The sequence below is a fragment of the Lepidochelys kempii genome, chromosome 4 (genome assembly GCF_965140265.1).
Source record: "Lepidochelys kempii isolate rLepKem1 chromosome 4, rLepKem1.hap2, whole genome shotgun sequence".
In the NCBI taxonomy this organism is placed as follows: Eukaryota; Metazoa; Chordata; order Testudines; family Cheloniidae; genus Lepidochelys; species Lepidochelys kempii.
The window spans coordinates 69,229,602-69,244,561 of NC_133259.1; the positions used below are offsets into that span (position 1 = coordinate 69,229,602).

General features: G+C 47.6%; 2 protein-coding genes across 10 annotated transcripts in view; one reads left to right on the forward strand and one right to left on the reverse strand.

Moving 5' to 3' along the window:
- The window catches only part of NEK1 (NIMA related kinase 1), a 189,364-nt gene extending 180,005 nt beyond the window's left edge, over positions 1 to 9,359 (reverse strand). For 4 of the 7 annotated variants that reach the window (XM_073341591.1, XM_073341586.1, XM_073341589.1 and 1 more), the window contains exons 1-2: positions 9,283 to 9,359; positions 2,301 to 2,391 (exon numbers count right to left, since the gene is read on the reverse strand). The gene's annotated coding sequence lies outside the window, so the exon portion shown is untranslated. The remainder of the gene's footprint in view (positions 1 to 2,300; positions 2,392 to 9,282) is intronic. The other 3 variants (XM_073341585.1, XM_073341587.1, XM_073341592.1) reach the window with 3 other exon arrangements.
- Positions 1 to 14,960, forward strand: part of CLCN3 (chloride voltage-gated channel 3) — a 133,975-nt gene that overhangs the window by 20,167 nt on the left and 98,848 nt on the right. The gene's annotated exons all lie outside the window — the stretch shown is intronic.

Below are 14,960 nucleotides of genomic sequence, written 5' to 3' on the forward strand. Positions count from 1 at the left end.
AACAATAAATTTACTGTTGTGTTTAATTCAATATTGTTACAGCTATTGTCCTTTCCTTACTGGATGTTGTACATAAGTGATGTGTTTTCTTATGATGTTACACTATGTACCACTCATATCTACTTGATCTTTTGAGCAACTTGGCATAGGAGTTCTCAGTGGCTCATGTCTGGAGAAGGCTTTTCAGGATAACGTTTTTTCCCTCTTCGTCTGAGCTATAAAAAGTGTCCATGCACAAACTTAGTGCCCTACCAATTATTTAAAACTATAAAACAAAATACAAAATTTCAGTCAACTCACCCCTTGAAGAAACAGAAGCTGTGAATGCAAATAACTCCAACATACAAGGGAGTACGCTAGCCTCCCTTAACTCTTCTCAAATGTCAGGCAAAACACATGGGCTCTGCCATGTATCCTGAAAGTTGTGCTCCAAATCATATGACTCCTAACATTATAGTAGCACAGCATTACCACTGTATGCCAGATCATTTACTTGTTTTAATCAGACTGAGTCTGACATTCTTCATGTCTGACTCAGATAAATACAAATGCAATTCTGCCACCCTTTTTACATTTAGTAGAACCTAACTTTGCAATCAGTTCTGCTGAAATCGCTGATGCTGCTCAGCGTGAGTAAAGGAAGCAGAGTCAAGCCTTAAAGAGCATTTTCTTGGTATCTGGTAAGAGCTGGGGGAACAGTAAATGTTCCTGCGTCGCCTGACTGGAATAATGATGCAGCTGGCTGTGTTGGTAAGGGGAAAGGAGGATGCTTTGTTTACCTCCCATGTATGATGTTGACTACTCCACTTTTTCCCATTGACACTGACTATCTTGGGTGAGGTACTAAACTATTACAGCTCTTTATACGGTTCCCTTCTGTGTTTAATACAGTGGAAAGGATGTCTGTTTAATCCAGACAGCTCCTTGATTGGATAAGTAGAACTGGTTGGGAATTCTGTCTAGATGTTTTTTTATGGAAAATTGTTTGTTTACTGTTGCAAAGTTATGTCGTCAGATCCCAGGGTCATAACTGAAATTGCTTGACCACATCAATTAGTGCATTTGTTATCAAGCAAATATGGTGTTAAGAACATTCATTTTAACTGGTAAGAATCTTAACTTTTAAGATATGTCTGCACAGTTATGGGAGGTTTGACTGCATTCCAAGCTAACTAGATTAAAGCTAGTATGGGAATCAATAACAGCGAAGGCACCAAAGCATGGATTTCAGGGTGAAGAAAGAATGTGATTATATACGCAGGATCTTTATACAGCCCAGATTGAGGCCTATGCTGCCGTGGCTTCACTGCTATTGATACCTGAACTAAATAGATTAAAACTAGCTTTAATCTGTGTCTACATATGCTGCAGTTGCACCTCCAATTGCAGTGTAGACATTCCCTTAGAATCCTGGTATTTTCCAGATTTTCAGCAAATATCTATAATTCATCTTTTACTGAAGTGTGTGTACACAATTAAAATTAAAATGTTCATGTTTATATCGGAGATATTCTAAACATTGTCTGTTTTAGCCTTCTTTCATCTGAAAGTTTCAGAGGGAGGTCTCTTATAGGCTTTGGAGGGAATGTGCACTGCAATGAGGGGAAAGAGGTCTGCATCATAGCTGCCACTCTTAACTTTCAGTAGTTTTTAAGCTGTAATACTAAGTTTGTTGTATTCAGTTGTGCTGACTAGTTACTGCCTTTGCCAAGTTTTGCATTTTTGATGGCTTGGGGAATAAGCTGCCATTTTATTCAGCTGTGCTGAGCTCTATTATTAAAGTTTGTAGATAGGCTGCACAGAGGCAAAAACACAAAATACAGAGCTGAAATTGTCAAAGACCTGAGTGAATATTAATTTGAGCACTGCTGTGCAATTTGTGAACTTCTTGTTTTGTAAAAGATTTATTTTCCAAGAAAGGGCCAGTTTCCCTGTATCAGTTTGGCTTTCTTTCTGCTGTATACCCTTATATGGAGGACACAGGTATTGAGCAATCCTGGGAACCTTTGCTATGGAGTTCATAGGAATGGATGTTGGCATAAGCAGGACTCATTCTCCCGAGGCTGGTGTAGTCCACATCACTCTGTAGAGAGACCTATTAGCTAACTCAGATAATCAGTAAATCTTTGCTGCTGCCTGACCTCTCTTTTCTAAATTGTTGCCATTCTTATTCAAAACCTACAGATGAAAGATGCCTTTAGTCCTGTGCTTTACAGAAGTCAGCAATCGAAGACTTTCTAGTGGAAACTGAATGCATAACCTAGTTATCTCTAGGGAGACAAGGTGGGGTGAGGCAATACCTTTTATTGAATCAACTTCTGTTGTGAAAGAGCCAAGCTTCTGAGCTTACACAGAGCTCTTCTTCAGGTCTAGATATGCCTGATCTTCTCCCTGTAGGTACAAAACAAGTAAGGGCTGCGCTAATCAGTAACTAAACGTCCTTATGTGTGTTGTTTGTGGTCTCTTCTCCTGCCCCTCACCTCTCATTAGAATATTCAGGAAAAATTGGTGTAGCCTGAGTCCCTCATTCTTTTATTCTGATTTTGATAGTTTGTGTCAGAGGCTTATATCTTACCCTCCCGAGAATAGTGCTTCCTGGAATATCTACCCTTTAACTTCTGCCTTCTGCCTCCATTTTGGGGATCTACTGTTTCTGTGTGTATAGGTGGCTGAGTGAACTCTGCAAATCCTGTACAACATGTGCCTCAGGAAAAATGGCTGTGTAACTCTCTCAGCATGTGGAGGGAGGTGTCAAATATAAAGGGAAGGGTAAACACCTTTAAATCCCTCCTGGCCAGAGGAAAAACCCTTTCACCTGTAAAGGGTTAAGAAGCTAGGATAACCTCGCTGGCACCTGACCAAAATGACCAATGAGGAGACAAGATACTTTCAAAGCTGGAGGAGGGAGAAACAAAGGTGCTCTGACTGTGTGATGCTTTTGCCAGGGACAGAAAAGGAATGGAGTCTTAGAACTTAGTAAGTAATCTAGCTAGATATGTGTTAGATTCTGTTTTGTTTAAATGGCTGATAAAAAGCTGTGCTGAAGGGAATGTATATTCCTGTTTGTGTCTTTTTGTAACTTAAGGTTTTACCTAGAGGGATTCTCTATGTTTTGAATCTGATTACCCTGTAAGGTATTTACCATCCTGATTTTACAGAGGTGATTCTTTTACTTCTATTAAAATTCTTCTTTTAAGAACCTGATTGCTTTTTCACTGTTCTTAAGATCCAAGGATTTGGGTCTGTGTTCACCTATGCAAATTGGTGAGGATTTTTTTCAAGCCTTCCCCAGGAAAGGGGGTGTAGGGTTTGGGAGGAAAGAAGTTTCCAAGTGGGCTCTTTCCCGATTATGTATTTGTTAGATGCTTGGTGGTGGCAGCAGTAAAGTCCAAGGACAAAAAAGGTAAAATAGTTTTTACCTTGGGGAAGTTTTAACCTAAGCTGGTAAAAATAAGCTTAGGGTTTTTTTCATGCAGGTCCCCACATCTGTACCCTAGAGTTCAGTGTGGGGAAGGAACCTTGACAAGCAGAAACACAGTTAACTCTATAAACTTGTGCATGGTTCTGGAGGGGCATCCAACACTTCATTATTGGATGCCCAGTCCATCCAATAATGTTCTAGTGCTATGGCCTGGTCTGGTAGATGTAACACCACTTCTTCCCACTGTTCCTAGGGTCCTTCTGAGGTGGTCTCTTTCCTGATGAGATTGGTAAAACCATTCTGGGGTGAGCAACCTGTCTTTCATATATGGGGGGGGGGGAGCACATAGGTGCCTCCCTTATGCTTCTTAGAATCAAACTTGCTAGCCACATATTCATCAGCCTCCAATGGTCTCCTGGCAGCTTATCCATTAATCTTGTTTTAAGGTCATGTAAACACAAATTGTAAAACTTTCCCAACCAAACCATTTCATAGAACCTGTCTAAGGTAATTATTCTGACTTTTGGCCCTTTTGAGGAGGTAATCCCCCAGATGAGTCACCACTTTTGTATAAATCATCTCCTTATTCTGTATCTCCTGAAACCTTTTTCTATAAGAAGTGGAGAAAGGCCATGTGTAGCCCTTTTTTAAAAATAATTTCTGCCTTGAGTAATTTGTACACAAGAGTATTTTAAAAAAACCCTTTGCAGAGCAGCTTTGTCAACTATTGTTTATTTTAAACATCTTGAAACACTGAGGAAATTCCAGAAGAGTAGGAGGGAAAAAGTTAATTTTCCCAATATTTAAAAAGAGTAAATGGAATGACCTGGGTAACTATAGATCTTAGCTGACATCAGTTCTACATAAAGTAATGGGAAGGCTAATATGTGAATCAGTGGAAAAATTAAAGAATGGAAGCATAATTAATGCCATTCAGCATGGTTTAATGGATCATTAATAGACATCAAACTTGATGTAGCTTTTTGATCAGATCTCAAGGTTGGTTGTTAAATGTAACTGACATAATATACGTATTCCTGTATGGCATTAAAAAAAAGTGCTCTACAAAAATCAGTGAAGTCCATATTGAATGGATTAGAAACAGGTTATCTGATACAGCACAAGTAATAATTGTGAATTGTCATCTGATGGGAGTATTTTTAATGGGATCCTATGGCAATCTGTCTTGGCCCAATGCTGTTCAATATCTTTATCAATGATCTGGAAAAAATATAAAATCAGTGTTGGAAAAATTTGCAGATGATACAAATTGTTAGAGAAGTAAATAATGATGGGGGCAAGTTACTTGTACAGGCAATCTAGATCACTTGGTAAGGTGGGCTGATTTGAGCAACATGCATGATCTTGTATTTGGCTCTAATAAAAAACCCATGAGGGAACAAAGAATGTAGGTCACAGGGAGTATCCTAGAATGCACTGACACTGGAAAGGATTGAGTCACGGTAGCTAGCCAATTGAAAATGAGCTCCAGTGCAATGCAGTAGCTAAGAGGGTTAATATAATCCTTGGCTGTATAAGCAGGGGAATATTAACTAGGGTTAGGGTGGTGGTATTACCTTTCTATACAAGATCATTACTATATCTGGTTCTGGTGTCCATACATCAAAAAGAACGTAGAAAAATTTGAATGGGTTCAGAACAAATACAGAAGAATGAGGTCCGGAGAACATGCCATACAGTGAGACTTAAGAAGCTCAATCTGTTCAGTTCATCCAAGAGAATGTTAAGAGAACTTGATCATGGTGTCTGCGTACCTCTGTGGGGAGGAGATTTCTGAAAGTAGATGGTTCTTTATCTAACAGAGAAATAGGCATAATGAGTAATTGATGGTAGGGTCTTCTGTAACAGGCAAAGGTATGACAAGATCCATGGTTGGAAGTTGAAGTTAGACTTTCAGAGTGGAAATAAGGTAAACCTTTAACGGAAATAAAAGTTTAACTTTTTAATGGTGAGGGTAATTAACCAGTGGAACAATTTAACAAAGGCTGTGATAGGTTCTTTCACCAGGAATTTTTAAATCAAAATTGGATGCTTTTCAAGAGAGATGCTATAGTTGTAACAGGATTTATGTTTGGGAAGTTCTATGCCCTGTACTATATAGGAGATCAGAGTAAATGATTACAGTGATCCCTTCTCACAATGGAATCTATTAAGCTGAGAGTTGATAAACTCAGGACTAAAAATAAGGTACACATTTGAAACAAATATACCTAGAGGTGTGGTAGATTCTCCATCGCTTGCAGTACTTAGATCAAGACAGGATCTCTCAAAAATATGCAATAATTGGAAAAGAAATCAGGAGCTTGATGCAGAAGTTACAGGTAAGATTCACTAGGCTGTGCAAAGCAAAAGGTCAGGCTAACTGAGCCTAGTGACAGGGTGGATTTGATTCAAATTGATTTAAGTCACTAGTCAGACTTGGTTTAATCAGGAATTTTCTACATAAAAGTGCATTCTTGTTGGTTGTTATAACCTTAATACATATTCTTCACAACTCAGATGTAGGTTTCATTTTTAGAAGGTACACTATACATTTTCAAACAGCGATTTATTTTGAAAACTTTTCAGTTTTAAAGCTATATCAGAAAAATGATTGTTTGGTTATTTCATTGACCAAAGGTAATTGAAGCAGCTATTTATGAAGTCCTTGGGAGGTGAAAGATCTCCAGATCAAAGGTTAATCATTAATATTTGGAGGATTTTCTTTCCATGCTGTATTTGGAGAACATCACCAGACAGACATTTAAATGGTATTGTTTTAGTTAAATAAAACAATACCATTATGTATTCTGCATTTTTTTCCTTCAGTAGCAAATACATAATTTAACAAAACAAGCACATGTCCCTTTCTTCTCACATTTATCGCCAGGTTTCTTCTCCTTGTCCAGATCTATTCTGCCCCCAACAATCTTCTAGTCATTGAACTTTTTGAAACTTTACACTTTTAGAGAGGTAAAGGATTGACTGTGTACACAAATTTGCAGAGGGACAATAGAGTTGGTCTGTTATTTCTCACCTCTATATTTATAAACAATTTTGCTGTTAACAAGCATGTTACCTCTGGAACACAAGTCCACGGTTTGAGAACTGCAAACTAAGCATCTCTGATTGTATCTTCTAGACTGAGTCCCATTGGGTAGATGGAAAGATTAACCTAAATAATCTATACAGAAGCCCCTGGAACGCCGTAAGATTAGGTCCCTAATCCATGAACTATTGAAACTCATTTACAAAATGTTTCTTAAACATTACATGAATATATTGTCTCATACTATAGAATTAATAATCCCTATTCCATGATGAGATAGTTTTAATTAAGATACATTATAGCTCAAAGATATCTTTAGATTGGTTTTGTCCTCAAAAAGATTAAAAAACCTGATTTTAAATAAAGAGTTTAAAAAAAATCACTGATTTTTATCCACCCTGCATAGCAATCCCTTCTGATCTTAAAATCTGATTCACTGTGTGATAAAATAAGGTATCTGGCCTCTTATTTTCCCTCTCTGTAAAATGGGGATATTTAACCACTTTGAAATATGATGAAACGCGTTATATGCAAATTATTCATGTATGCTGCATATATGCATAATTTTTTATCCCCAAAATGACTGGACTGAAAAATTTCTCGACTGGTTTCTGTAAGGGATGAGAATTAGATAAAGTATTCTATTGTAGGAGTTACTCCTTTGGTCATTCTTATAATTGGAATAAATAGCCTCATTCTGTTGAAGTGACATTCATATCCTGAACTGAATTATCACATTAATCTTCCCTTACATTGTCTCCTGATACAGCAAGATCTGAGCCTCTGCAAAATGGAATTTTGCTTCATATCTTAGAGTGAAAAGAAAAGTGATTGTATATTAAGGGAAGAAAAACATAGCACTAGATTCTAGGAGGTGGTGAGCTTGGTTCACTTTGGTCTCCTGATTGCCAGGACTAAATTAGGAGTCAGTTTCCATCCTTTAGTATCCATACGTTTTGTTTAAATGTGACAAGTAGTCCTCTTCTCTTCCTTATCAATCCTGGTGTTGCATGGAGAGACTATGGGAACAGAGAGGCGCAGACCCATTTTTCCACATGAAGAAAGGGAGTACAGAGCTAACCTGAGCTGCTTGGCTCTTTCTGCTTCATCCTCTCCCCTCCCACCTTCTGCAGATAGTACTGGGTGCTCAGTTTTCTCTCACCTCCTCCCCACCCAAAAACTTTGGTCAATCCCTGAGGGGTAGTGGAGAGCTCTGCTTGTTTCCTGTAATAGCGGTGATTGGCTATACTTCAAGAAGAAACTTCTTCAGGAGCTAAGAGCTATCATATGCCTCACTGCCTTTGGCTCCAAGCTGCAGGCATGTTTCTATGACCTGGCTGTTACGTTTGTGTCAGAAGCATGTGTGTATGAATAGCTCCCCGTGTGGGGTGGGGACCCCAAACCACCACTGCACAGTGTAAGTAATTCTTCCCTGGGAGGAGGATGACTGAGGACTAACATCTGTCATAGATGGCTTATGTTGCTTAATGTAGTACTGGAAGAAAGTCATACCACAGTGAAGAGGGCAAAATAAGAACTTATATAGAATAGGCAAAAGTGGAGAAGCAGCCTTAAGAGGGTTTTTCACTTTGGTGAGTCTGAAATTGTGTAACACTAGAGCCATTTGTTTAAACCCCACACTGCCTGCCTCTGGGCCAAAATTGCCATAATAAATTCATGAGTTGGCAACACTAGAAATAAAAATTCATAATTAAAAGTAGTTCAAACACTAGCTGTTCCTCCATGGGTCTAAGGTAAATACACATTGTCCTCTATCATGAAAGTGGTGTTGAACTTTCCCAAAAACAAGTGTGCATGTCAATAAAAAGTTTGTGCATAACATGTGTTCTGAGTGAGATGACTAGAAACCCAAGAAATTCAAATGTATTGTAAAAGTATCTGCTGTATCTGAGAGGTAGAATGTTGAACTAGTCATTACAAAAGAGCTTCTGTTGGTTAACAGTTGAAGGAAATTTCCTGCCTGTTCTTGTGAATGGAGCTGAGGTGCCACATGCAGCTGCTATTGCAATGGATACAGGAAAAAGGCACTAGATGGAGACAGACTTCAGTCTTTTTTCCAGCTCAATATGTTAGGAAAGCCCTTCTTAAGGCAGATGGTCAAAGTCAATTGATAAACTGGGGCACAGAATAATGATGCAATAAATAAGTAATGCTCAACAGCTTATAAAGGTATGCAAGGGAAACACACTAGTACAGTCATAAAATCAGGGTTAGAAGGGACCTCAGGAGGTTATCTAGTCCAGCCCCCTGCTCAAAGCAGGGCCAATCCCCAACTAAATCATCCCAGCCAGGGCTTTGTCAAGCCTGACCTTGAGAACCTCTAAGGAAGGAGATTCCACCACCTGCCTAGGTAATCCATTCCAGGGCTTCACCACCCTCCTAGTGAAAGAGTTTTTCCTAATATCCAACCTAAATCTCCCCCACTGCAACTTGAGACCATTATTCCTTGTTCTGTCATCTGCTACCACTGAGAACAGTCTAGAGCCATCCTCTTTGGAACCCCCTTTCAGGTAGTTGAAAACAGCTATCAAATCCCCCCTCATTCTTCCCTTCCATAGACTAACCATCCCCAGTTCCCTCAGCCTCTCCTCATAACTCATGTGTTCCAGCCCCCTAATAGTTTTTGTTGCACTAGGGGAGGGTGGAATACAACAGCATTGGGGGCAGGTAGCAGCAAAAAAGGGGTTCAGACTAAAATGGAGAGAGGCACAAGCACATGAGAGGGAGCATGGGCACACTGAGCAAGGGCTAATCCCCACAGCTCTCCTACTTTTCTCTTTTTCATTCTTACCTGAGGGTTCCCTTATTGATAGCTTGAGGATGTCTTCATTACTCAGCCTTTCAACCACACTTCCTCTCCCTTAGCTCCTTTCAGTCTGACTGCAGTGAGCCCTTTTATAGTATCAGAAGGGCCTTAATTAGAGTCAGGTGTTCACATTAACTTAATGGCCTCACCTGACTCTTTGCAGGTTAATTGGCATCAGGTGTTCTCATTAGCCTGGAGCAGCCCCTGCCCTGGTCAGTCAGGGAACAGAAAACTACTAAGCCAGTGGCTAGTATAATTGCTACTCTGCTGTACCTAACTGGCCTAGAGGGAGACAGCTGCTCCCTTGGCTGGGCCAGACCGTCCCTGGCTACCTGGTTCCTGGCTAACTGTAGGACCCCCCTGGTTACTGCTACTCTAGCAACAGCCCCTTGGAGGGGCCTGTTGGCCCACTCCCCAGAGGAAGGGAGTGAGGGACCTCAGCCCTGGCAGTTGCTGCTGCGGACACCACCATCACCTGTGAGGGGTCATTTCTGCCTGCCTGGCCACCAGACTGCTACTGGAGCTGCTGCTGTGTTTGCTGATGAGGAGCTGCTGGAACCCAGAGGAGGAGGAGAAGAGAACCATCTGCTGCTGTGGGAGCGCATAGGGACTCTGCAGACCACTGTGGAGGGGGCCTTAAGACTGAGTAACTTTTGAACTGTGCTCTTGTGGTGGGGGTTTTAACTGTGTTTGTGGGGACACGGGGTGTGGTGTGGAGTCTGCCCCCAGTCCATCTGTGTGTCCCCCCCCTTACCTCCAACACCACCACCATCGCTGCCCCCTCCACCACCCCCAGTGGACACTTACCATCTGCTTTCAGCTCCTGCCTCTGGGACTCAGCTGCTCACCTGGCTTGCCATGCCCTTTCACCACCATTTGGGCCAGAAGCAGCAGTCAGCTGCTTTTGTGCAAGCGCACGTGGATGCATATGCCCTGCCCTTGGACTGACCCCCACACGCACAGCTTTGCCCCTTCCTAACTGCCCCATTTGCCCCTTGCAGCCTTTTGCCCCCCCTTTGCCCCAGCTCCCCCTTACTAGCTTCAGTTTGTTTGCCTGCCCTGCCCTTTCTCTCTTCAGCTTTTGTTTGTTTTCCCTGCCCCAGCCTCTGAAGCTACCTCCTTCCCTGAACTACCTCCAGCCTAGTTTTCCCCCCCGCCCCGTGGTCCCCCTGCCCTGGTTAGCCCCTTGCTCAGTGCAGCCATGCTCCCTCCCATGTGCTTGTGCCTCTCCCCATTTTAGTTTGAACCCCTTTTTTGCTGCACCCCCCCCATGCTGTTGTATTCCTCCCTCCCCTAGTGCAGCTAGAGGAGCCGGACTCCCACCCCGTGTCGGTGACTGACCCTTAGCCCTTGATTGCCCCCACCCCTTTTGGAACCCTCCTCCCCTGCCTGCAGCCTAGCAGGGAGGAGTGGTCAACCTGCTTCCTCTTCCCCTCCTCTCTCTGGTATTTTTCCCCCTCCCTTCCTGCTTCTTATGGCAGGAGACACGGTGAGTGGAGCCCCTTCGGCAGACCCCACTACCTCTCCCCCACCTGCTGCCCCATCACCCACCCACCCCCCCGAGCCTCTACCTCCACTGCCGCAGCCAAACCACTTGCTACTGCCACCGCTGTGGCACCGGCGGACACTGGGATGACCTCCGCTGCTGCCACGTCCCTTGCCCCCTCCGACTCTGGGGAAGCCCCCTCAGCCGGTGGGATGAGTCAGGGTAAAAAGAAGGGTAAGGGCCCCGCTAAAAAGACCAAGCCCTCCATGGCCGGGGCTGCCCCCACTGCCACAGCCCCACCACCGGCCACAGTGTCCCTCCCCGCTGTTCCCTCCACCAGCTCTGCAGGTGCCCCTCCATTGGCCCCCAGGACGTACACCCAGGTGGTGGCAGCTCCCCGCCTGTCACTACATCATTTCTCCCACCCATCGCCTCCGCTACCATCTATAGCGGCCGGGGCCCCTTCCCCACCTTGATCAGGAAGCATGGTGTCCTCCTAGTGCCTGCCTCGCCCCATGTGGAGACCTATGTGCGGGCGTTGATGAGGGTGGTGGGGCCCATGGCCATTGTGGTGACCTCCAAAATGTACGGAAAGGTTGTGTTCTTAGCATCAGAGGCTGCCGCCCAGGAAGGCGGTGTGTGTGGGGGGGTGTTCGTCGTCCCGCCGCCGCCCAGTAGGCACCGGAAAAAGGCTGGTGGGGGTGGAAGACCTGGGCGTCCGACTGGAAGACCTGGGCGTCCGACTGGTCCTGACCTCCGTCCCTTCCTTCCTTCCCAATGCCGCACTATTACCTGTCCTCTCTACCCTGGGGAAACCCATTTCTGTTGTGAGCCCTCTCCCACTTGGCTGCAAAGACCCCGATCCCTGTCATATTCTCTCGTTCTGCTGGCAAGTGCAGCTTCAATTGCCGCCGGCAGTGCATGATGGAGAGGTGCTCAAGGGGTCATTCTTGGTCCCCTACTGGGTGCATTATTCTATGAGGGAGGCCCGGTGCTACCTCTGCCGGGCAATGGAGCATGTCCAGAGGGACTGCCTCCTGGCCCAGCAAAGAGGGGCAGCTGGGACCCCAAAGCCCCGGCAGGGTGCCAGCCCCATCATTGCTGTCGCTCCCAGTGCCAGGAGCTGCCCTTCCTCCTTCCTGGCCCACCACCACTCCCGCTTGGGCCCACGGGGCACCTTCCCCCAGCATGCCCAGATGAGCGGGAGAGCCCCGCCTCCTCTGCTTGCAATCTGGCGGGGCCTGTGGAGGAGGGTGCGGTGGGGATATTGCCGGGCATAGGAGAGGGCCTGTCTCAGGGAGAATCTTCCCTCCCTTGTGCTGCCCCACCATTACCTCCCCTAGTCCCTGAGCCATCGCCCCTGCCCCCCGACCCGACCCCTGCTAGCCAGCCCCCAGATGATGCCAAGGAGGGCTGGGCACTAGTACAGGGGAAGCGGGGCAAGTGGAAGGCTCGAGCTCCGCTCTTCCCATCCGATGCGGAGGCTCCCCGGAAGAAAAGGAAGGGGGGCACTAATGCTGAGCCTTCCGCTTTGCCCACGGGTGCGTTCCATCCACTGGTTCTGGCTGGGGAAGATGTGGCAGCACCGGAGGGCAGTACCGACCTTCCACCGGAGTCCCTTCCCTCCAAGGCCCCTGATGGAGCCCCTCCTACCCCATTACCATCTGAAGCCTCTGTGAGCCCTGAGGTGACCGTCGCTTCGGGTGCTGGCGGGGAAAACCCCGGGGTGGTGGAAGACCATCTCCCCTCCATTTATGAGGAGATTGAGGCCCTGGGTCTGACTCCGGTCTCCCAGGGGGAGGATGACCCTCTGCCAGCGGGCCTCGATCTAAGTGATCTCACCCCAGCCCCCCTATCCCCGTGCTTCCTCCCCCTGACTGCTGCTTCTGCTCCCACCTCGGAGGGTCCCCTGGGCTCCTCCATCTGTTTGACCGCAGGTGGCACCTGGCTGTCGGCTGCTAAGCCTACTGAGGTGACGGCCAGTGCCATGCGGCCGGGACCCGAGCCTCATGGGGTATCCCTTGTAGGTGTGGAGCGACCGACCTCCTTCCCAGGTGGGGACCCCACTGAAGACTCTCCACCTCCCGATGCTGTGGCTACTACACCGGCCATAGAGCCTGAACCCGGCATCATTGGGGGTCCCCTTCCCACCTCCCCAGATCCCTGAGCCCGACCGAAAGGGGCCACCTCCCAGTCTCCTAGCTACTGGGACCTAGGCCCCGCTTCTGACCCCTGCCCTGCCCCTACTCTTGATCCCTGCCCTGCCCCTGATGCCAACCCCATCCTTATCCCCTCCACCTCCCGTGATGCCATTGCTGCCCCTGAAGCCGTCACCTCCTCAATCTCAGAGGATAGCCCCAGAGAGCGGCCTCTGTATTTCCCTGTCCCAACCCACCAGGGGCTGCTATTTTCCCTCCGCCGCCCCCAATTGAGCGGGGGTTTGAGGCGGGCCACGTGGCACCGGCCCATCGGGCACCACGTCGGGGGTCCACCCCTTGCCTGCCCATCTCGGTAGGCCGTAGGGCTGTGTCAGAGGCCCCTCCAGAGGATAGCCGGGGGCCAGTGAGCCCGGCCTCCCAGACGCTGCAAGAAGAGCTGCGGGAGTTCCTCGAAGACGTCCGTGTCTCCCGTAATAAGGTGCAGCTCACTCTTCAGCGATGGGGGGATTTCCATCAAATCATCTGGGCCGCGAGGGCCCTCAGGGGGGAGGGTAAAAGGACCGGGAAGCAGGCCGCCGCAGCCTACCAGCGGGTCTGCCTCTTCCGTGACTCCTTACTCACCTACGGGGTAGGTCACGGTTTGTTGCGTGGCCTGATGGGTGCCGCGAGCAACCCTGCCGGCGAGGATCCCACCCAGCCCCCCTCATGGCACCTATCATCATCGCAACACTGAACACCCAAGGCTGAAGGATGGGTCTCATCAGGTGCCAGGTGCTCTCCTTCCTTTTGGGGGGGGGGGTACTCTATGGTTTTCTTGCAGGAGACCCATATGGATCTGGCTGCCAAAGACAGCTGGCGGTTGGAATGGGGGGACAAGGTCTACTTTAGCCATCTCACAGTACGTATGGCTGGAGTGGTGACCCTGTTCTCCCCCGACCCAGGGCCTGAGGTGCTGGGGGTCGTCGAGGTTGTGCCAGGTCGCCTGCTGCACCTCCGGGCCCGCATGGAGGGGCTCATGGTTAATCTCATCAATGTCTATGCCCCGACATTGGGCCCGAAGCAGCTGCATTTCTATCAGCAGGCGTCCGCCTTCCTTGGCAGCTTGGATCCTTGCAAGTGCCTGGTCCTAGGCGGGGACCTTTAACAACACCCTTGAGGAGCGGGACCGCTCAGGGACCGAGCAGTGCCCGGCCACCGCGGACGTCCTCCAGGAGATAGCTGAACATCACTCCCTGCTGGACGTCTGGCGCAACCACCACCCGGACGACATCTCGATGTTCACCTTTGTCCGGGTGGAGGCCCATTGGTTGCGCCACTCCCGGTTGGACCGCATCTATTTATCACGTTTCCACCTTTCTCGGGCCCACTCCTCCAGCATCCGGCCGGCCCCGTTCTCTGATCATCATTTAGCCACCGTGACAGCCTCTCTCTGTGCAGAGAGGCCGGGGATGGCCTATTGGCATTTCAACAACAGCTTGTTGGAGAATGTGGGCTTCGTGGCGTCCTTCTGGGAGTTCTGGCTAGCTTGGCGAGGGCAGCGGCATGCCTTTCTCTTGGTGCGGCTGTGGTGGGACCTGGGGAAGGTGCGCGCCTGGCTCTTCTACCATGACTACACCCGGGGCGCCAGCCAATGGAGGGATGTGGCGATAGAGCAGTTGGAACGGGAGATCTTAGAGCTGGAGAGGCGTCTGGCCACCAGCCCCAAGGATCCATCCCTCTGCGGAGCATGCCGGGCAAAGCGGGAGGAGCTCCGGTCCCTCGAAGACCATCAGGCCTGGGGGGCCTTTGTTCGATCCCACATCCGTTCCCTTCAGGATTTGGATCACGGCTCCCGCTTCTTCTACGCCCTGGAGAAAAGGAGGGGGGTCAAGAAGCGCGTCACCTGCCTTCTGGCAGAGGATGGCACCCCCCTCATGGATCTGGCTGACATGTGCGGGAGAGCCAGGGCCTTCTACGCAAGTGTTTTCTCCCCGGATCCGACCGATCCTAACGCTTGCAGAGTGCTCTGGGACGAACTC